Source organism: Mobula hypostoma, chromosome 18 (assembly GCF_963921235.1).
Source record: "Mobula hypostoma chromosome 18, sMobHyp1.1, whole genome shotgun sequence".
NCBI classification, from domain to species: domain Eukaryota; kingdom Metazoa; phylum Chordata; class Chondrichthyes; order Myliobatiformes; family Myliobatidae; genus Mobula; species Mobula hypostoma.
The window spans coordinates 40,546,611-40,569,617 of NC_086114.1; the positions used below are offsets into that span (position 1 = coordinate 40,546,611).

The 23,007-nt window shown below is 42.9% G+C and overlaps 1 protein-coding gene across 8 annotated transcripts in view; it reads right to left on the reverse strand.

Annotated features, from left to right (window-relative positions):
* LOC134358497 (sorbin and SH3 domain-containing protein 1) overlaps window positions 1-6,375 on the reverse strand; it is a 214,518-nt gene extending 208,143 nt beyond the window's left edge. For 2 of the 8 annotated variants that reach the window (XM_063070773.1, XM_063070782.1), the window contains exon 1: window positions 6,119-6,375. The gene's annotated coding sequence lies outside the window, so the exon portion shown is untranslated. The remainder of the gene's footprint in view (window positions 1-6,118) is intronic. The other 6 variants (XM_063070777.1, XM_063070783.1, XM_063070778.1 and 3 more) reach the window with 3 other exon arrangements.
* Between the last annotated feature and the right edge of the window lie 16,632 nt (window positions 6,376-23,007).

Here is a 23,007-nt window from a genome sequence, read left to right on the forward strand (position 1 = left end):
TAATCATCAGAATTGTAGCTGTTTCCATCACTACCCCTAACAGCCATTCCAACAGCCACCGCTGTGTAAAATATTTGCCGTTTCTCACTATAAATGTGCGTCTTCCAGCATTTGACATTTCTACCCCAGGTTAAAGATACGGCCTGTCAACCTTATCTATACTGGTATTATGTCTCTCCTCAGTCTCCAGTGCTCCACAGAAAACAACTCAAGTTTATCCAACCCCTTCTTCTAGCACATGCCCTCTCATCCAGGCAGCATCCTGGTAAAGCCCTTCCCACCTTTTCAAAGCCTTCACATCCTTCCTGTAATGGGGCAACCAGTGATGAATGCAATACTCCAAGTGCAGCCTAACCAGAGTTTTGTACACGATTATTGAAGTGTGATTTCCTGACTCTTCCACCCAGCATCCAAACCAATCGAGACAACCGCGCCACATGCCTTCACTTCCACAGTTTCTACTTCCACGGTGAAAAGAATTTTGAGGTAAAAGCTGCTTCCCGTCGTTTAGACACATTTTATAGGTGAACAGTTAAAAGGTAATGCTGTTGGGGATGCACCCTTCTGCTGTAGAATTACAAGCATGGCACGTCATCAGCTGCTCAGCAGTGGAATGCATTGAATGGTGTGAAGTAGACAAGAATTAAAAAGCCACATCCACTTTAGCCAAAGTATAGTGGGGCAGCCACTTATTTGGGACAACTGTTGAAGAGCAAAACCTAATTGAGAAAATAGCCAAGATTCCCTTTGTTTGCTTGGGACACTAAGCCACTTAATTGGAATAGGGGACTGGTGTCAAACCATTTCCAACTAGCATCATTCGCACATACTGGAGTGACCATTCGACACAGCAGAGCGAACAGTTTTTAAATAATGTCGGCTTGTGTTGTTACCAATTGGGGCTGACAGGCGCTGATTTAAAAAGCAGTAATTCTGATTATTCTGTTATTTTATTTTGATGTTAAGCAGGAATGCAATGAAGACAGCCCATTATCTGCATTTGATGTCTACGCTGATTTTATTCATTTAAATTCAAAAGAACACAGCAGTGCACTCTGGATGAATTCATCTGTCGATCACGAGTAGGAACTAATACAGTTTTATAGTATTTAGTGGTATTAGTAGTGTTCTAATTTGTTCTATATTTCATTTAAATGCACAAATTGATATTCAATTAAATGGTAATTTGTCTTTTTATACTTTTTAACTATTTCCATAAAACTTTGTCTAATTGGGACAGCTGCTTAATTGAGCCAAAATGTACTGGTCCCGATGCATCCCAATTCACCAGAATCTACTGTGTTTTTTTATGATGCATATTAAATATTACTATGGATCCAGCCCCTCTAGTGCTGAAAATTAATGATTACAACAGTGGAGTCATTCCTACAAATTTTAATCTAATACAGCATTTAATGACAAAATAACTTTCCATTCCTTGCTTTATTGTAAATCCGGTCCTTCTGTACCCAATTTGGCATTTAACTAGAAATTAAGAGAGTGAGATCATTCCTCATTTTGAAGTTTGAAGTACAAGAGCCAAGGTTTGTATAAAGTGACCTCACTGGGAAATACAGGGGCAGGCAGTGGCGAACTTGGTTGTGATGGCTCTTAACGATTCATAGAACAAATGGTAGCTGTAGCTCAGTGCGGGCACTTATTCCCTCCAGGATTACAAGAAATAAAATTCACACTATACTTTGAGAACCAGAGTTCAATCCACATTGAGGGAGTTTAGCATCAGAGGTGCCATCTGTCAAATGTTAACCTTGGTTCTGTCTATACAGTACAGGATTCCATAAACTAATCTGAATAACATCGCCTAGCGTCTTGGCTAGTATTTATTCAGTAACAGAAACAGATGTCCTGGCTAATATCCTCATTGCTATTTATAGAAACGTGTACAAATTGGCTACTACAAACCCTACATTATTACTTCAGAATAGACTCCATTGTCTATTGAGTGTTTTGGAACATCCTAGGATCCAAAAAGACAGCAATAAAGATACTGCACTTCATGAAGAATGATGCTCTCAACAAGAGAAAGATACCAAAGGATTAATCAAAGTTAACCAGTCAAGTCTGGAATCATCCCAACCTCTAACTGCGTGGTATCTTGCCACACAACACTGGGGCCTGGCTGAGAATGATCCATACATGCTGGAGAATCCATGTGAGAGCACAGACAGAGCCAGGATTTCTCCTTTATACTTCAGACAGGAAGCAGAAATTCATTTGTGGTGCTGGCAGCATCACCTCAGTACTTGGACAAAGTGTGAATTCATCAATGCGAAGCCAAGACTGACGCTTGATGCACAGATTGATTTTAAAAGTGAGTTTTACATTTCCTGGGAACCATCAGTTTCAATCTAACCCATCTGCAAAGCAACATTCCAAGGGGAAACACAGAGGAACTGTGCTCAATAGACCATTAACTGCTATCTGGCCTTCCCAATATATAGACTCCTGTAAGTAAGACTGCCTCAGAATCCTCATTTACAAGAATGTGACCTGGGTACCAAACAGAGAAAAACTTATTTCCATCTCAAATGTTGGTCTCACTGACAACATTTCAAAACAAGGGGGAGGATTAACCCTGACTGTTCTTCTCCTCCTCTCCCCCCTTACCAAAAGATTATGCAGATGTAGGCCCCACCACAGTAGAGCAATTCATGTTTGTGGCACAAGAAGACTTTGAGCTACAAGGAGGAAGTGAGCAAGATTTCAGGTTGCAAAGCACAAAAGCAATGGGCCAAATAACATCCATCTATTTCCACAGCTCTAAACTTCTACTGTCACCATTGCTTGGGTTCAGTACAAACCAGAAATCAAGCTTAGATCTTCCTGTCCCAGAACCACACCTTACCCGTGGGTCAATGCATGGGATACTTCAGTGACAGCTAGAACTGTAAAAATATGGGAATGTAGGGAACAAGACATTACATCATGGTCCCATTTGAGAGAAACCTGGCATGGTGGTTTTTCAGTTCTTTCAGTTGAAGAGCAGGCCAACAAGTCTAATGTTTGAAACACATGCGGAAACTGGAAGGAAGGGATTTGTTCCCTGTCCTTTTGTCAAGTGTAGGAGAGCTTTGAATTACTTTCGAAATAGCTTGATTATGTTTTATCACCAGACTATTTCCTTCAGAGATGCTCGCAGCAACGCTCCAGGCAATTAGCCCAGCACCACAATTAACTGGGCCTCAGCAAACTGTTCAACTGACCAGCCATTCATAAAGAGTGTAACTAGTTTGTAGACACCGTGACTATTTCCCTCCAAACTGTAGTTTGTTTGCAGGATTGTGGATACTTAGTGGATTATTTCAGTGCCTGATGGGAGTGGTGGGAAGTTCAAAGACTCAATGGCCAACCCTGCTGCTAGCAAACACATGACAGCAAAGTGCTAGTTATAGGCCATGTCAAATTAACTCTTCCATGTATTGATCCGTGTTTAGACAACCATTCTAGCCACCTTAACTGAGCTTTTGTGGACAGCATTAAGCACACTGGCACAGCCATTAGCTGAAGTACCAGCTGTCAGCCTATGGTGTGGTGCCCGATTAACTGTCCACAGGCAGTCCTCACTTGATGAGTTGCCCATTTTTTTCCAGTGCAATGGAGGGGGAGGGGGAGCAGGGTGTGTGATGTCAGAGGCAGGGTGAAAGGTTGTCACTTCCTGCCAGGAGCAGGGCTGAGCAGACAGTCCATTGAGAAGGTGAGGCCTACAGTTACTCAGAAGAACATTCCTGGGCTTGCCTGCAGTCAGCCAACAGCTCATGACACTCCGCAAGACAACATTTAAAGCACTGGCTGCAATGGTGGCCACCGTCCAAAGATGGGCGGTCCTACCAGATACTTCACCCCCAACAAATAGAAGCAGAAATTTCTAGAAGACTCAGACATTCACAGATATACACACACACACACACACACACACAGAGTACATGGAGAAAAATGGAAAGGAAGGAGAGTCAGGGTAAATCTACTCTCTCTTCAGGAAATAATTGGCATTTATGAAGCACCTTCACCCAGTCTAAAATACTCCCAAGATAATCACCAAATTGACATTGGGACTGAGGACAAGACAGCTGGCCAAACTTTGACAGAAGTCCAGCAGTTAGACAGAGAAACATTAACCCAAGGCTTCCAAACCATACACCCACTCTGCCATGTGAGCAAAGATCAGAGAAGCAACAGAGAATCTCCGGCCTATAATAACACGGTAATTCAGTGCAATTCTAGGAGGACTTGAAGAGTTAGGGATGATGGTCTACCCTACAAACTTCCAGCTAATGTCACACATCCTGGCATAGGGCCAAAGATTTACACCCAGGTAGGCAGCTTGACAATGAAAACTCACGCTTCTCCAGCCCCACCCAATTCAGTAACTGTGCACCCTCAATGCAAACAAAACCAGGGAAATCAAATAAACTGTAGACGCTGGAAACCAGAAAAAAACAAAAATACTCTATGGCGAGGAGTTTTGGACTTCAAATGTTAACTCTTCTTCTGTCTCTCCACCGACGCTGCCCACCTACCAAGAATTTCTTGACACACACTTCACATAACTGGGATGGCGGAGAGCTTGGGGTATTATGGCCACAGAACAAATAAAACTACCAGGAGAGGTGGAGCACTCTGAAACAAAAAATAAGGAAACGAGATGAAATTTCTTGATGGGGTGGATATGCAGAAACTGTTTGCATTTCTTATTATGACTGCGTAACTATTTACACAAGGCAATTGACAGGTGATCAGATCAAAGCGCGATGAAAATGCAGGGCTCCCAGTTGTCTGAAATGGCTCGAGGAACTGAGGAGAAGGCTTGGACACGCTGAGGATAAGGTGCAGCAGGTGGGAAGGAAGTCACAGGAATGGGCAACGCAGACTGGCAAGAGAGCAGAACTAGACTGCCTCGGTGCTCCGGGTTTTCAACTCTGACGCGTTGTTCTGTTTAATAGTCGACTGCGTCTGGCCACAAAATACACCAAAAACTGCCGACATCTTCGAGCCGAGCTCACACCGCCGACTACCTCAGGCTCTGCACCGACCCTGCACCCTTCACATGGGCAGAATCAGCAATCTCCCACCCGGACGACAGGAACTCAGTGCCGGTTCGGTCTTTGCAAATGTGAGTGTTTAAATACGAACAGCGTGTCAGAGAGCAGACAGCTGGATTTGATGATAGTGAGGTAAGCGTGTGAGCATTTGAGGCAAGTCGGTGTCCAACTAACCGGGAAAGATACATCGAGCAGAGTCCGTGTGCGCGGATCCCGGGCAGGGTGGGTTAGCAGTGCCCCGCTTTCTACCTTGCTCAGTTGAAGTCACCGTTTAGTGACAACCCATTTTCACCCCTGAACGTTCCGACCAGCCAAACAGTCTGTCCCCAGCAGCAACAATGATTAACTACAGATTTTTTACCTTTCACTCCGGGTTCCTGTGATTTAATGAAAGCGGCTCCACGAAATCTGGGTTGCGAAGAATTGTGGAGTATTTTTTAAAACTTCAGGAGTCTTATTACACACTACTGAACATAACACTGTAAAAACAGAACTTGTCACATAAAACCCTTTAGTGAACAAGCTTGTTTGTATTTCACTCTGGCCTCTTTCCAAAATACATCTGGGGAAATTACTATTTAAAGAAACTTTCATTGCAAGTTCTACACTGAAGGAACATTGCAAAACACTACAGTTGTTGGAAGGCTGATCATAAATTGGGATCTCATTTTAAAACAGTTTTTTGAAGCCAGAACGTCGGTTTCCTCAAAATCTCAAAAGCCACGGCAGTAACTGAAAAAGTTATAGACTGGGGTTGCATTTCAACCATGGGATGGATGCACGTCCCACGGTCCTGTAACTCTTCCACTCACTGATTTAAACTGAATTCAAAGGACAAACGCCGGTAGTAAACTCAGACGCCAGCAAACTGCAACTCAGCCCCACAGGAAAGAACAGCCAGGAGTAAAAAAATAGCTGTATTCGGCAGAACCATGTCTGGTAGCAATTAGCGCAGAGTGAGAGTACAGGGCAAAGCACCCAGCGAGACACGCAGCCCGCACTGCTCCGCGCATCCTCCTGTGGGCTAACATACAGTACCTAACCCTCCTGCCACTAACCTGAACCAAGTCCCGAGAACACAGTCCCGCGGATAAGGAACCGGCGTCTTGCGCGGCGCTCTGCGTCCGCTCGCTCCGGCAGCTCTCCCCGCACAGAGAGCGGGAGAGTTCGAGTCCCAGCAGTTAACCCAGCCCGACCCCAACACGTCAGCCTCCTGCTCACAGACTCATCCCTGCCTCGTCCTTCCTTCGGGCTGGCTGGGGGCTCTGCACCGAGAGCAGCAGTAAGCAATGACAGAAGCAAGGCACACTCTTGGGGCACCGAGAAGGGGGGCGAGGGGGAGGGGAAACGAAGACGAAACGGGCTACGTGCACTTCCAAATTCAGTGGGAGTACTTGTTCCAGGCTGTAGGATGTGGGATCCATGGGTGATTTTTTTTTAATAGCCAGCCGTTCCACAAATTAATTTTAAATGTACATGACAAAGCGACTTACACTTCTTTTAAAACAGAATGTAATTTTGCAGCACTGAGTTACTGTATTGGCGGTAATTTTGATGCAAGAAGCAATGACCAAGCTTAGTCCTCAGGTTTCACGGGGATCCGGGTAAACACGGCCAAACAGATTACCCCAACGCTCGCCGGTTCTCAGCTCGAAAATTTCAGTACGCCGCCCTCCTGCCAACAAGAGGACCATTTCCAAATGTTTTGCCTGGAATGGTGTGCTTCAATCGGGCGAGCTGGGCAAGCGGCTGGGGATATGTTGGCTGCAAACAGGCGCTGTGTTAATCAGAGGCAGCTGTTGGAAGACTGAGGTTAGCACGCCATTTTGGACCCCAGCGCTGATTGCCATTATTTGAGCTTGCCTGGAAAGCACTACAACGCCCCAATGTCTGATGAAACCACAACGGCAACGGTGCAGTGTCCACCTGGCGCCCTGTACGTATAGTGTGTAGAGCTGACATGGTGGACGGTTGACTCTGGGGATCACGGAAGTGGGTGCGGCAGGGGAGTACAAGAGGAGAGAACCCTGTATCCCTTAGGAGGAAGGGGAATCCACCTGTACCTGCAGCAACTAGGGTGGTTTTGCCCAATCTCACCTTACCTGCTCATTGATCACTTGGGGCTTCTTGGCCAGGCACTACCTATTACCTGACAAAGCTATTGTTTGCTTTGCACCCCTAATTGGCCCTGAGAATACCGGGGTGAGCGGCCTCGCAGAACCTCTGCAATCTTTCTGGTGAAAGTGCTCCCACTGTGCACTGATGATGGAGCTTTCGCTAGTTGGTGGGATGTTAATCAAATGGGCTGCCTAGTTCCAGATGTGGCCGCATTTCCAGACTGGTGGAAATGCATTCCTCCAAATAAATGGAAAGTGTTGCATCATGTCCCTGACTTTTGTTTTGTACACAGCAACAAGATTTGGGGGTTCAGAGTAGGAGTCACTTGCTGAAGTACCCCACTTCTGACCCATTTTGTGGCTGCTCCTGTTAAGTTCTTGACCAAAGTGACCTGTCAGGATGTTGGTGATTGGGGACTTGGTAATGGCAATACCATTGAATGCCAGTGGTGATTGCTTGTTGGAGTGAAAAGGCAGCATTATGTGGAATTTGTGTGAGACCAGTGTTGTGATTTTCCATGCATCAGTCTGTCAGTCCAAACCCAAGTGCAATTTGGCTTTTGCAGCTGGTGCCATGTGTCACTTTCTTTATAATCATGGCTCCTTACAGATGCAGCACAGGAAAAGGCCCCTTGGCCCACCAAGACACACTGATCAGCATTCACCCATTACCATTAATCCTACATAGATCCTGTTTTTTAAAAATTTCCCCACATTCTCCTCAACCCTCTCCTAGATTCTACAACTCACCAACACACCAAATGCAATGCCCAATCTTTTTGGAAGAAGTAATTAAAGAATTTGTGGAATATGTGTTTCTCTGCCAAAAGTTTTCATGGCACTGTAGAGGCCCTCTTCAATACTCTGGCCACTAGTGAATATTGAACACTAGGCAATGACTTAGATGCAGCTAACTCCACAATAATAGGTTGCCGCTTCAGTTAAGGCAACCTCAAATTGCTCAACAGCCTCTATGTGTCAGTCAACTGCTGAAGCCCATCTATTTCAAGGCTTAACGTGTTGCACATTTATAGACGCCGATCTGCACACTAGTGATGTAACGCATGGCTATTTGAGTTACTGTCACCTTCCCATCAGCTTGAACCAGTCTGGCCATTCTCCTCTGATCTCTCTCATTAACACGAGTTTTCGCCCACAGAACTGCTGCTCACTGGATGTTCTTTATTGTTTTTCGCATTGTTCTTTGTAAACTAGAGACTGCTGTCCAGAGGAAGATCCCATGAGATCAGTAATTTCTGAGATACTGAAACGAACCTGTCTGACACTAACAATCATTCCCCTGTCAAAGTCCCTTGGATCACATTTCTTCCCCATTCTGATGTTTGATCTGAATGGGGGAGCGGGGATTGTTGCTCGCTGCTGCTTACACGCAGGAGGGGGGGAGCTGGGGGGGACTTTGGGGTTCTCATATTTAACCGTCATTAATTCTTTGGGGCACTTCTGTTTTCGTGGATGCTTTGCAAAGAAAAAGCATTTCAGAATGTATATTGTATACATTTCTCTGACATTAAATTGAACCTTTGGCGTGCACTGCGCTTCAAGAAGTGAAAACACCATCTGACTGTTGAGGATCTGAAAGCTCCCAAAACCATGCAAAGTAATGTATTTCTCTCCTCCTCCTGTGACTAATTGTGATCCTCCTTCCACCCACTTAACCTTCAACTCTGAAACCCTCATACCTAACCCACTCATCCTTCTGAACTCTTTTCCCCATACAACCCTCCCTTCTCTCTAACCCCCCAAAAAGCCCAGCCACAACATCTGTACAGCTGCTGTCAGTTTGTTCAGTGCAGACCAACAGTTAAATCTCATTCCCTCCTTTAATAAAAGTTTCACTTCTACCCTGCATTGCATTCAATCAATTGAGCCATCACTGGAAATTATATCAAGTTCCTCATTAGAAACATGGCAATCCTTCAAATATTCTCTCAAACAGCATGCCTCCCCTCCCAACCAGCAGGTGTCTTGCATTCACCATGCTCATGTGAAAAGCTTAAGCATACTGATGAAATCCTTCATTGTCACTCTGCGGAGCTGTCAAATACACTCATCTGACTGAGAAAGGGAGACAATTCCTCTGCTGTACCCTGCAAACCTTTACCTAAGCTGAAGAACATAAGTATTGGCAGATTGATTAACAAGAGGAAGCTGGTCATGGATGAACCTGATCATGTTAGAATAGAATAGAACGATACAGCACAGGAACAAGTCATTCAGCCCACAATGCTGTACCGAACCGGCTAAAAAGCAAATCAAAAAACCCAATCACTAATCCCTCCTACCTACACTATGTCCATATCCCTCCATCTTCCTTACATCCATGTACCTTTCCAAATGTCTTTTAAAAACCTCTAACGTATTTGGCTCTACCACCATACCAGGCAGCGCATTCCAGGCATCCATAATTCTATGAGTAAAAATTTACCCCTCATATCCCCATTGAACCTACCCACTCTCACCTTCAGTGCATATCCTTTGATATTAAACATTTCAACCCTGGTAAACAGATACTCTGTGTCCACTCTCTCTATGCTTCTCATCATCTTATAAACCTCTATCAGATCTCCCCTCAGCCTCCACCACTCCAAAGAAGACCACCCAAGTTTATCACAAACAAGAGAAAATCTGCAGATGCTTGAAATCCAAGCAACACACACAAAATGCTGAACGGTCTCAGCCCGAAACGTCGACTGTAATCTTTTCCATAGTTACTGCTTGGCCTGCTGAGTTTCTCCAGCATTTTTGTGTGTTGCTTGAACTCAAATTTATCCAGCTTCTTGTAATAGCACATGCCCTCTGAACCAGGCAACATCCTGGTAAACCTCTTTTGCACCTTCTCCAAAGCTTCTGCATCCCTCCTATGGTGTTTATTTTCTAACATAGGCATTCCTGGAAATTTGCTAGTCATTCTGTGCCACAAGCTTGACACAGATACCCGTGATATCGAACTTCCCAGAACTACTTCCTCCTTAGAGCATAAAATCTACACTGACACTCAAGTTCAGTTCTGAGGGTCAGAGATACTGATTTTCAAATGAACTGGTTCTTTAAGATGATGCAGACATTTAACTCCCAGTGTAATAAATAAGATGTTTGAGGAAATCAGTAGTGCCTGTGGAAGTAAATGGTCGGTCGACAGTCAATATTTTGGGTCAACTCCCTTCATGTCCAGCATCTGTAGTTTCTTGTGTCTCCAATTAATTCCCATCATTAATCGTTATGCAATCACATCTCTACAATGGTTAATAGAGTATAACCATGTTCTATTTCTACTGTCATGTGTGAAGCCAAGCAGAGCTGCAGAATGGATGATGCTAATGAGAGAGATAACGAAAGACAATGGAGAAACATTCAAAATGCTAATAAGAGAGAAGAGAGAGATTAATGAGAAAGCGACACAATTCAGATATTGGCATCTGCCACAGACCATTTGCTTTGAACCTGAACTGTTTAAAGTTTGATGGACAGGTGATACCCCATCAGGGGGATAAAAATAGCGAGTATGCTAAGGCATGACACACATGCCACAAGACCCTGGAAAGAGCAGTGTGCCCCACAAGTTGGTGGGAGTTCGGAGGAGTGGTTCGCGGGAATCGGTCAGAGGCTCACAGGGTGTAAAGGTACGATCGGTGGGAACCTGGTGTGTGTCCGCCCTTGCCTGGGTACCAGGTTCACCACGGAAGAACAATCGCATCGGGAACAGAGGGGTCACAGTCAGTGACCACAGCTGGATCAAACAGCATCGAAAGGTTTGCCTGAAACCAACTGCATCTCTCACTCTCTGTCTCTCTCTCTCTCTCTCTCTAACGGTACAACAACAGCGATTACTTCGAACTGCACTAGACTGAACTGAACTCTGCTTCACCTTAAGGCTGATCGTTTTACCCCTAGACTGCGATAGACCTTGGTTGATTCCTATTACCCTATTTCTGTGTATATGTGTGTATTATCATTGCTAACCTGTTACATTTATATCCTTGCGGTTAGTGTACTGTATTACATTTCTTTAATAAAACTTTATTAGTTCCTAGTAATCACAGACTCCAACGAGTGTTCCATTTCTGCTGGTTTGGCAACCCAGTTACATAACACTACCATCAATTCATCCATCCTGTTCCAACTGCAGGCTGCATTCAGACAAAGTCTTTTTAACTTTTTCTTACTTGAATGTTCTTACTTTCTGTCCTTATCTACTTCTTCAGTTGTCGTTATTCATTTCACAACCCTATACCATACCTTTGTCTTTATTTTTTTTAACGTCTCCTCACCCAAGCTGCAGATATTTCTGGCACAATTTCAGGAACTACTTCCTTGTGTCCTGAGCTTTGGTAAAAGAGACTTCAGGGAAGCTGTAGCTTTATATTTAATGAGTAAATTGGTTCAGGCATAGGAGATGTATTTTGGTTGTTGTATATGGGAGTTGATGAAAACTATTTTGACCCTTGCAGTGACTGCGGTTTAAGGAACTTTGGATAAGGTTTGAGATCCAGACTAAATGCATTAGGAAGTTACAGGACACAATGTTGTAAGAGAAAGGCACACCTCTTATGAGTTTGAGAGGCTTTCGGCATGCCTTAGACACATATTAGACAAGCCCTAACCCCTCACTTGTCCAACAGGTATGAAATCCTTGCAGTCCATATAGATAACAGCAGAGACTGTAAAGAGCAAATTGAGCCACAGTGGTATAAGGGGAATTCAAGAGGGAATCAAAAAGGATGTGGCAGTGATAGGGGTAAATATAACAAATAGTACTGTTGTGCTATACAGACATGAAGATGAGTTCTCAAGGTTTCTTTGCCTGCCTAGTATCTAGGTTAAGGACATCTGCCAGGGGCACGACAGGAACTTGGAGTGGGAGGGACTCCAAGTACCCTGAGACCTCACCCTTAATTATCAATTTCAACATCTTCCCAACCACTGAGGTCAGACTAACTAGCCTATTGTTTTCTTTCTTCTGCCTCTCTCCTTTCTTGAACACTGGAGTGACATCTGGAACAATTCCAGAATCAAGTGAATCTTGAAAGATCATTACTAATGCCTCCACGATCTCTTTAGCCACCTCTTTCAGAACTCTGGGGTGTACACCACTTGGTTCAGGTGATTTATCTACCTTCAGACTTTTCAATTTCCACAAGAACCTTCTCTCTAGGTATGATACCTTCACTCACTTCATGCCACCTGATAGCTGGAACTTCCACCATACTGCTAGTGTCTTGAGTACTAGCTGTTCCGCATCATTTTCCAATGGTCTGATATCCACTGTCACCTCTCTTTTACACTTTATGTATCTGAAGAAACTTTTGGTATCCTTTTTAATATTATTGGCTAGCTTTTGTATTCCATCTTTACCTTCTTAATTACCTTTTTAGTTGCTTTCTGTTGGTTATTAAAAGCTTCCCAATCCTCTGACTTCCCACTAATTTTTACTCTATTATATGCTCTCTCTTTGGCTTTTATGTTGGCTTTGACTTCTTTTGCTAGCCATGGTTGTGTCATCTTTCCTTCAGAATACTTATTCCTCTTTGGGATGAATATATCCTGTGCCTTCTGAATTGCTTCCAGAAATTCCAGTCATTGCTGTTTTGCCATCATCCCTGCTAGTGTTCATTTCCAATCACTTCTGGCCAATTCCGTTCTCATGTCTCTGTAATTCCCTTTAACCTACTGTAATACTGTTGCATCTGACTTTAGTATCTCCTCAAATTTCAGGATGAATTAGTTCATATTATGATCACCCTACCCTTAGGGTTCTTTTACCTGAAGTTCTCTAATCAATTCTGGTTCATTGCACAATGAAAAGTAGTTGGAAAGGACAGAAAGAACAACCTCTAAATAAAGACAAGATAGAAATATGGTAAAAATCATGACTAAAAGGTCTTTATCTGCATGCACAAAGCACTTATAAGAAGCTGGATGAAATGATGGGACAAGTGAGAAATGGTTGCAGACCTGTTGGGAATTATGTGTTCCAGGATCCATTAGAAAAGTCAGGCAAAATGGATAATGTGGTAGTTCTGATAATAAAAGATGGGACAGAGAGCAATGGTCCCAGTTCAGAATGACAAGAAATTATTTGGTCAGAGCCTAGAAACATCAACGGGCAGAAAACATTGCTGGAGTTGTTAGCAGGTTTCAAAACAGTAGTGATGATGCATAAATAGAGAACATAGAGATGTGCACAGCAAAAGTAATCAATAATCAGAGATAACTTTAATATCCATGTCAACTTGGCAAAGCAAATAAGCAGTAAAGGATAAATTTGTGGAACTTTACAAGATACTTTTTCAGGACAGGACATTGATGAACCAAGGAACAGACTAATTTGTATCTAATATTGTTCAATGAAGAAAGGTTAATTTATAATCTTGATGTTAGGTGGCCTTGAGGGAACAAAGATCATGACATGATTTAAGGGTCTGATAGTCAACAAGCAATGGCTATTTAAAAACTGGAAACAGTTGACATAATTTACAGGAAGAATGGTCCATGGGTTACTCACTAGGAAGGTTAATGATAGTACTGGGTCAAAGGTTTATAATATTGCCAAAAAAAGCAGTAAGTCTGAGAGCTTGACGTGAGAGGAAAGAAGTCGGAAAAGGACAATCAGCAAATTGAGGCCACTCTGCCATTCATTTAGGTCAGGACCAGTCTGATTTTGGCTTCAACATTTCCCACTCACTGCCCATATCCCCAACTCCCTTGTAATTCAAATGTCTATTAACCACCTTGAATGCATTCAATAACTCCACTTTCTGTAGCCCTCTGAAGTGGGGAAATACTGCTCATGAGAATTCATAATCCTTAGAGAGCTCTTCATCTCTCACTTGAGTGGGTGACCCATTACTATACTATTGTTCAGTTCCCTAGTCCAATAAGATGAACTTTTGACCTCATGATCTACCTCATTGTGAACTTGCACCTTATGCTTTACCTGCTCTGCACTTTCGCTGTAGCTGTTAGACTTTATTCTGCTTTCTCCTATTGTTTTACCGTGTACTACCTCAATGCACTGCTCTAATGAACTGATCTCTATGCAAAGACAAGCTTTTCACTGTAGCTTGGTACCTGTGACAATAATAAGCCAATGCAAATTCGAATTCTGAAACAATAGTCCAAATCTGAGATAACTATGATTGGGAGGTTAGAGAACTGATGTCTGCATGTCTGAGATCAAGGGCTGAAGGCTGCAAGGCAGCCTGTCCTGGGGCAGGAAACCAGACTGTGTGTGTGTGAGGGGGGAGGTGGGTGGGAAAGGGGTTTGTTTTGCTCTTTTTGCCGTGTTCTGTTCTTCCATAAGGTTGTAATAGCCGGCACTGGTAATGGGGACAAGCTCCCAATACCTATTAAATGCTCCCTACCGCATGTGCCTCAAATAGCCTCTGACAACCAAGTCCAGCTCCTGGCCTTCACGTGCCGCTTAGCTAATAAGCTCATTGGAACCATTTCTACTGACGGGAGAAGTGACAAAGGTGGGTTAGTGGCATCTTAAAACCAGTTGCTTAGGGTAGATGGGGCTCATCAGCTATGTTTGGCAGCTCATCTAGGAGAAGGTAAGCACTGATCTCAAGCTCTGCTGGGTATAGCCACTCATGGGGAAAGCTCTGGGAGTAAATCCAGAAGGAATAATCCAGAGCTGGAGTCCCTAAGGCAGTCATGCATTGAATTCAATGCAGACTGGCAACTCCTGCGTTGCTTCTGATGCCAAACTGTATTGGTCTCTGCCGTTCCTTTTGGTTCATCAGATGCATGGAGAGGAGGAGCTTGTTACACAGGCATCAGCTTGCACTCTATATGCACTCTGGCTTGTGCTTCCAGACAGCTCAGTTACAAAGTCCATGGTCGAACCTGACCGAAGGAGGCTCTCTGATCTGATCTGTTCTGTTGTTGTGCTGCTGAACATTGCAGGCATGTTTATGCTGGCGCTGTGATGTGTGGCAACACTCGCAGGCTGCCTCAGCACAACCTTGTACGTGTTGGTTTTTAATGCAAGTCATGTATTTCACTGTATGTTTTGATGTACGTGTGATAAATAAACCTGAATCTCTCAGCACCTTATCTATCAACCCCTCTCAGAATCTTATATGTTACAATAAGATTGCCTCTCATTCTCCTAAACTGAGTATTGGTCTAACCCACTCAGCATCTCTCCATATGCCAACCTCTTCATCCAAAGAACTGGGATAAGGATTTGTATAATTTCAGAATTTAGCAAAAAATATCAAGGAATTAATAAGGAAAAGTGTACAAGAGTAATCCTGGAAGAAACAATAAAACAAAAGGTAAACACTTCTAACTCTACATAAAAATGCAAAGAGTAATAATATTATAATGGTCCCCTGCAGGTTGAGACATGAGAAATTATCTTAGGGACTAAGGGACTGCAAAAGAAACTGAACAAATATTCATAGAGGAATATGCAAAGACCTCCTGGAACCAGTGGAGAATAATAAGAGGAAAGAAAGAGGGGGAGACAAGAATTGGCATATGTTAAATATGACTACAGGAGAAGTAAACAAGACTAGCCAATAAGTTCCTTGGAGTGATGACCTACTCCTATGGTTTTGAAATTATGGATGCACTGCTTGTCCCCTTTCAAAATTGCAGTCATTCAAGAATGGTTTCCAAAGATTGGAAGATGGCGAATGTAAGTTCACATCTAGGAAAGGAGAGCAGGAGGGAAGCAGAGAGCCGAAGATTGACATAGACTGCCTTCAGTAGTAGGAAGTTGTGCTGGAATCAATTAGAGTTCTATGCAGATGATAACTAGCAGTGCCTTTAAGCTGTTCTATTTATAAAGTTTTTTCTCAGCAGACTCATTTGGGAGAAGAGCTGTGGAAAGGATAGTAGGACATGTAGAAAACAGCAAAGAGCAGACTCAATGTGGATTTATGGATGGAAGATCTTTAAGAAGCTTTTTGAGGTTGCAAATAACAGAGTAAATATGGACAAACCAATGGATGTGGTATATTTGGACTTTCAATAAGTTTTTAATAAAATAATAAACAAAAGATTATTAAATGAAATGAACGCATAGTGGATTGGGAGCATACACATCTGAGAAATGAGGATTGATTAATGTACAGCAGGTAGAGAAGAGAAACAAATGCATCATTTTCTGACTGGGAGTCTAACCAGTGGAGTGCCTCATGGATTTGGCATAGGGCCTCAGCTGCTTTGAATATAGATCAATGATTTAGAAGTGTAAAACTTGCATGTTTAATGTAAGTTACAGTGTTAATGTAAGTAAGAGTACAGTGCGACTAGTGAAGAGAAACTACGGGGAACGTAGACAGGTTGACAGAATGGATGAGGAGCAGGCAGATCAAATATAATGCAAAGTCGCACATCTTAGTGAAGAAGTCAGTATCCAGTGTATTTTTAAATGGCGAGATTGAAAATTATTGGTTGAAAGGGTCCCTGGTGTCCTTGTGCATGGATCACTGAAAGTGACATGCAAGGAGGGGAAGAGCATTTGAGTACAGAGTTAGAGTCTTATTGGAATTACATGGAGCCCTGCTGACATTGGAGCTGGAATGTTCCTGTGCTGGTCTACTTATCCCTTTCTAAGAAAGGATATTTTTTACTATAGCAAAATCACAAGAAAGGATTACAAGATAAATTCCTGTGGCGGTGTTTGTTTTATAAGGAAAGATTAAACTCTATTGAGTTTAGAAGATTGAGAAATGCTTTCATTGAAACATATAAAATCCTATGGACTTTGATAGATTGGATGTTACCCCTGGCTGGGATGTCTCAAACAGACTGAAGATATGGGCTGTGACCAGGGATCAACATCTCCGGACATTGTTGAAAAGAAAAATTTTCACCCACGGAAGTATATCTTCAGAAATCTGTGTCCAACAGAGCTGTAGAGCCTCTGAATATATTCAAGGCAAATATCAAGAGTTTTTGAAATTAAGTGAATCCAGTGGTATAGAGTTAGTATAGGTAGTAGCACTGAGGAATAAAAGCAGACTTATTCTTATTCAATGGCCGAGCAGTCACAATGCTAGGTTGCTTTCTCCTGCTCCTGTTTTTTGTTGTTTTATAATTACAAGGTCTTTCTTTATCATAAATGTCAGAAACCAACGATGGCTCTGCTTTAATGCAAAGTGTTTCATCTTACTCCTTTTTATTTCTCCCTCGAGCCCTGCTGAGGGTTACTAACAGTGCCTCAAGCTACTCTTCATGAAATGTTTTATCAGCAGGCACAGTATGGAGCGGAGCTGTACCCATTACAACAGGCTGGATGATGCAGAGTTTCTTTGTTGGCAACTTTATCCTGAATTTCCTGTAGAGATGCTAATAATTCCCAGTTGATGATAAAACATTCCACACACATTTTCCATGTTTTCTTTTATGAGCATCAGCCAGAGCAACATGACAGAGAGTGTAACCCAATCCGCTGAGTTTACCACACCTCATACTTTTTCCACCTCACACTTAGTTAATACATCTTGCAGGAATGTATTGCAAGCCAGAAGTGGCAGATAAAAATGCATCAGCACAGCTACAGAGCAGGAGAGGTGCAAAATGTAGCAAGTGTGCTGACAAAGCACAATGGTGTCCTCCAGTCTCTAGCAGCTGTACACTAGGAAATGCAGCAGTGTAGCCCAACTGATAACACAACAATGCAATCCTCAAGCCACACATGGTTAGATACAAACCAAGAATTCCTCTCCTCAGCCAACATCCACAGGATAATAATCACCTCATGAGCAGAATTATATTGTGGCCTTCTCCACATTCCAAAACCTTGGCTTACATTGGCGGATCATTGTCAAGTTTCACACCGAAACCGATCGAGCTCTTGATAATTTTGTGGACCCACAAAAGACTGCACTTGCTGGAATCTGGAGCAACAGACAAGATTTTCAAGCAAAAAGAGAGCAGATTGCTGGAGGACCTCAGCAGTTTAGTCACCATCTGTGGAGGTTGAATGGTGGTTGCTGACTCCAATCCAGATGCAGGTCTATGACACTATGATCAGTAGATCCTCAGAGAGGAATACAAGTCAAAGTAACACGTGACCTATTGGCAATGATCAAATGCAAATGACCATGTCTCGGTGATGTCACCCACAGTTGACAATCCTGTTGGTCAATCCCATCAAGATTAGAAGAGCTGCTGGTGGTGCAGGAGCCATATACACTTTATCCTTCACATGTATTCACTCATCTTATGTCAGTTACAAATGAATCTGCTCCTACATTCCTATCAACCAGATCGAGCAACTGCTGCTAAACTCAATTTCTTTTCATCTGCTGTGTCCTTTGTCCTTTGTCCGCTGTTTAATGGTCTTCTTGCCAAGGGAAGTAGCTGTCCTTATTTATGCTGGTGAAACCGTTTATAATTTTGAAATCATTTGCCTGATCTCCCATTGTCTTCTCTAATGTGAGTAAGTCTAACTTCCCAAATTTTTCAAGTGTCACCGCGAAATGAAGAAAAATCTTGAAGTTTAACCACGCTGATGTTTGTCATACAGTCTGATCCCACAAATAATATGACGTAACTGAACAGATAAACTCTGGTGGTGCTGTTAGTTCATGGAGGTTAGGTCATTCTTGCTTCCCCTTAAGTAACACCAAAGGATATTTTATGTCCACTGAAGACAGGAGGTGGGATCCCCCTTCAACATCACTTCCACATACAGTGCTCACTCACTACTGCATTGATCAAGCCTCAGATTGACCCATTACGTTCTGTCTCAGGGGTTCCACAACGTGAACCAAAGTGAATGCCCACTGAAAAACTGGCCAGAAAACTTAAAATAATAGAGATTTGATCAAATGACGCAGAATACTCTCAAGAGGGAGGGTGTGCAGCCAGAGATCATGGGGCAATTGAAATGCAATAGAGAGGTAGATAGGGGAAGAGGTCCTGCACAGTGGGTACAGCGAGTTGGGGAAGTGGCTGAAGAGCAGGATCTCCAAGATAATAATCTGTGCGTTACTCCCAGTGCCATGTCCGAGTCAGGGCAGGAATAGGGTGATAGTACAGATGAATGAGTGGTTGAGGAACTGGCGCAGGGGAAAAGATTTCAGATTTCTGGATCATTGGAATCTCTTCTGGGGAATCTTTGACATGTACAAATAGAGCAGGTTACACCTGAACCCCGGGGGGGGGGGTGGTTCAATATCCTTGTGGGAAGATTTGCTAGAGCTATTGAGGAGGGTTTGAATTAATTTCACAGGGGGGGTGGGAACCAGAGTGATAGGGCTGAGGGTGGGGCAGTTGGTATACTAGTAGTGCAGTGTGTAGTGAGACTGTGATGAAGGGCAGGCAGATAATAGGGCAAGATTGCCAACAGCGGGATGAGTTGAAGTGTACCATGGAGGCAAGATGAAAAAGGGTGAATACAGGATTGAAGATGTTATATTTGAAATGCATGCAGTATATAGAATAAAACAGATGATCTTGTAGTGCAGATAGAGATTAGCGGTGTGATGGTGTGGCAGCACTGAGTTGTGTATGAAATTAGATCATAGATGAGAGCTTAACATGCAAGGATACATATTGTATCAAAACGACAGGCAGGTAGGCAGCTGGGGTGGGGTGGCTCTGTTGGTAAAAAATGAAATCAAATCCTTCGAAAGGGGTGACATAGGATTGGAAGATGTAGAATCCTTGTGGGTAGCATTTAGAAACTGTCAGGGTAAAAATACCCTGATAGGAGTTACAGTATATACAGGCCTCTAAACAGTAGCTAGGAAGTGGGCTACAAATTACACCAAGAGATAGAAAAGGCATGTCAAAAGCACAATGTTACAATCGTCATGGGGGATTTCAATATGTAAGTAGACTGAAAATCAGGTGTTGTATCCCAATAGTTGGAATTTGTAGAATGCCTATGAGATGGCTTCTGGTTGAGTTCACTGGGGAAAGGCAATTCTGGATTGGGTGTTGTGTCACGAACCAGATTTGATTAGGGAGTTTAAAGTAAAGGAACCCTCAGGAAGCAGTGATCATAATACGATACAATTCATCCTGCACTTTGAGGGAGAAGATAAAGTCAGACGAATCAGTATTACTGTGGAATAAAGGGAACTACAGAGGCATGAGAGAGGAGCTGGCCAAAGTTGATTAGAAAGGGACAGGAGCAGGGATGATGAGAGAACAGCAATGGCTGGCGTTTCTAAGGGCAATTTGGAAGATACATCCCAAAGATGAAGAAGTGTTCCAAAGGGATAATGCAACCGTGGCTGACAAGGGAAGTCAAAGACAGCATAAAAGGAAAAGGAAGGGTATATAATGTATCAAAAACTCATGGGAAGTTAGAGGATTGGGAATCTTTTGAAAACCAACAGAGGGCAACTAAAGAAGCCATAAGGAGAGAAAAAATGATATATGAAGGTAAGCTAGCCAATAATATAAAAGATGATACCAAAAGTTTTTGTTTGGCTATATAAAGAGTAAAAGCGAGGTAAGAGTGGATATTGGTCAGATGAAAATTCAGTAGATTCTACACTGGTGCTGGAGGACTGGAAGATTGCAAATGTCACTCACTTCTGTAAGAAGGAAAGGAGACAGAAAAAAAGGAAATTATAGACTAGCTAGTCTGACTTCGGTGGTTTGGAATATGTTAGAGTCCATTATTAAGGGTAAGGTTTCAAGGCATCTGAAGGCACGTGATAAAATCGGCCAAAGTCAGCATGATTTCCTTAAGGGGATATCTTACCAAACAGATCTATGGAATTCTTTGAGGAAATAACAGGCAGGATAGACAAAGGAGACTCATTGGATGTTGTTTATTTGGATTTTCAAAAGGCCTTTGACAAGGTGTCACACAAGAAGCCATTTAGCAAGAGCCCAGAGTATTGCAGGAAAGATACTAGCATGGATAGGAGATTGGCTGACTGACAGGAGGTAAAGAGTGGGAATGAAGGAGACCTTTTCTGGCTGACAGCTGGTGACTAGTGGTTTTCCACAGGGCTCAGTATTGGGACAGCTTCTTTTCATGTTATATTATGATCTGGATGATGGAATTGATAGCCAGGTTTGAGGACAATATGAAGATAGGTTGAGGGGCGGGTAGTGTTGAGAAAACACGGTGTTTGCAGAAGGACTTAGACATATTGGGAGAATGGGGAAAGAAATGACAGGTGGAAAATTGTGTAGGGAAGTGTACGGTCATGCACTTTGGTAGAAGCAATAAAGGTGTATGCTATTCTGTAAATGGGGAGAAAATTCAAAAATCAGAGGTGCAAAGGGGCTTGGGAGTCCTTGAGCAGGAATTCCGAAAGGTTAGCTTGCAGGGTGAGTCAGTAATAAAAAAGGCAAATTCAATGTGACCATTCATTTTGAGACAAAGAGAATATGAGAGCATGGATGGGATGCTGAGGCTTTACAAAGCATTGATTAGACTAGTGTAGGAGTACTGTGAGCAGATGTGGGGCTCTTATTTAAACAAAGGTGTGCTGGCATTGGAGAAGGTCCATTGGAGGTTTATGAAAATGATTCTGGGAATGTACGAAGAGTGTTTGGTGGTTCTAGGCCTATGCTAGCTGGAGTTTAGAAGAATGAGGGATTAACTCATTAAAACCCATCGAATATTGAAAGGCCTAGTTAGAGTGAATGTGGAGAGGATATTTTCTATAGTCGGAGAGTCTAGAACCAGATGGCACACATTCAGAATAGACAAATGTCCATTTAGAACAGAATGAGGAGGAATTTATTTAGCCAGAGGGAAGTGAATCTGTGGAATTCAGTGCCACAGACAGCTGTGGAGGCCAGGTCATTGAGTATATTTAATGTGGAGATTGATAGGTTCTTGATTGGTCAGGGAATCAAAGGTTACGGGGAGAAAGCAGGAGAATGTGTTTGAGAGGAATAATAAATCTGCCATGCTGGATGGCAGAGCAGATTGGATGAGCCAAATGCCCTGTTTCTACTCCTATATCTTGTTGTCTTATGGTCTTAAAATGCCCAGCCTCAAGCTTGTTTCGGTATTACGACTCTTGCAGCAACTCAGGAGATGAGAGAAAAAAATCAGAATCAACACAGGAAAGGCTGGGAAGCAGAAATGATATTGGTTTGGCCACAAGTGCAGTGAGATTGTTCCTCAAGGATGTTCAAGTAATTTGGAATGGTAACAAAGACTTCATGGGGAGCGATGGAGGAGTACACAAAGGAACTGGAATTCTGAGAGTGAAATGCTTGGATACAGAAACACGGCAGAAGATCCATGAGGGAGTCAGAGGCGCCAAGAAAAAAACTGATGCATTGCCTCAGATTAAATCCTGACAATAGCACAAGGACAGTAAATTATACATCTGTGTTAAGACATAAATCAGAGCAGGAAGCAGAGGATCAACCTAACGCACTTGTATGGTTTCCGATCAGTAGATCTTGCCTCTAAATCAGACATTTGTTAGTGCAAACCTCACTCCTGCGACTCTATCCTGTCATGAAAGCTGTCAGATAAGATAATATGTACTCCCACACCAACACGTCATCCGGACAGACTCTTAATTTCTCTTTAAGGAACTTTCTCTCACAAATTGAGTGGTAATTGGGATGCCGTGGTAGAGTAGCGACTAAATTCAGGCATTGGAGTTCAGAGTTTGTACTGTGTCTCTAAATAAGATGAAAGAAATATCCTGACAGTTGAAAAACATTGGATTGGCTTTAGAAGGTGTTGGGATGTTGCAGGGTCCTGATTGATGCTATGTAAACGCAGGGATGAAGGAGGGTTTTTCAGGTCATAACCTTACCTGGTGTCTGGGGTAGTTTTACAAGCGCAGTGTGAATTCATTTGAGGCTGATCTGGGGGGCCAGGAGTAAAGAGTCAGGAAACAGCAGCTGGT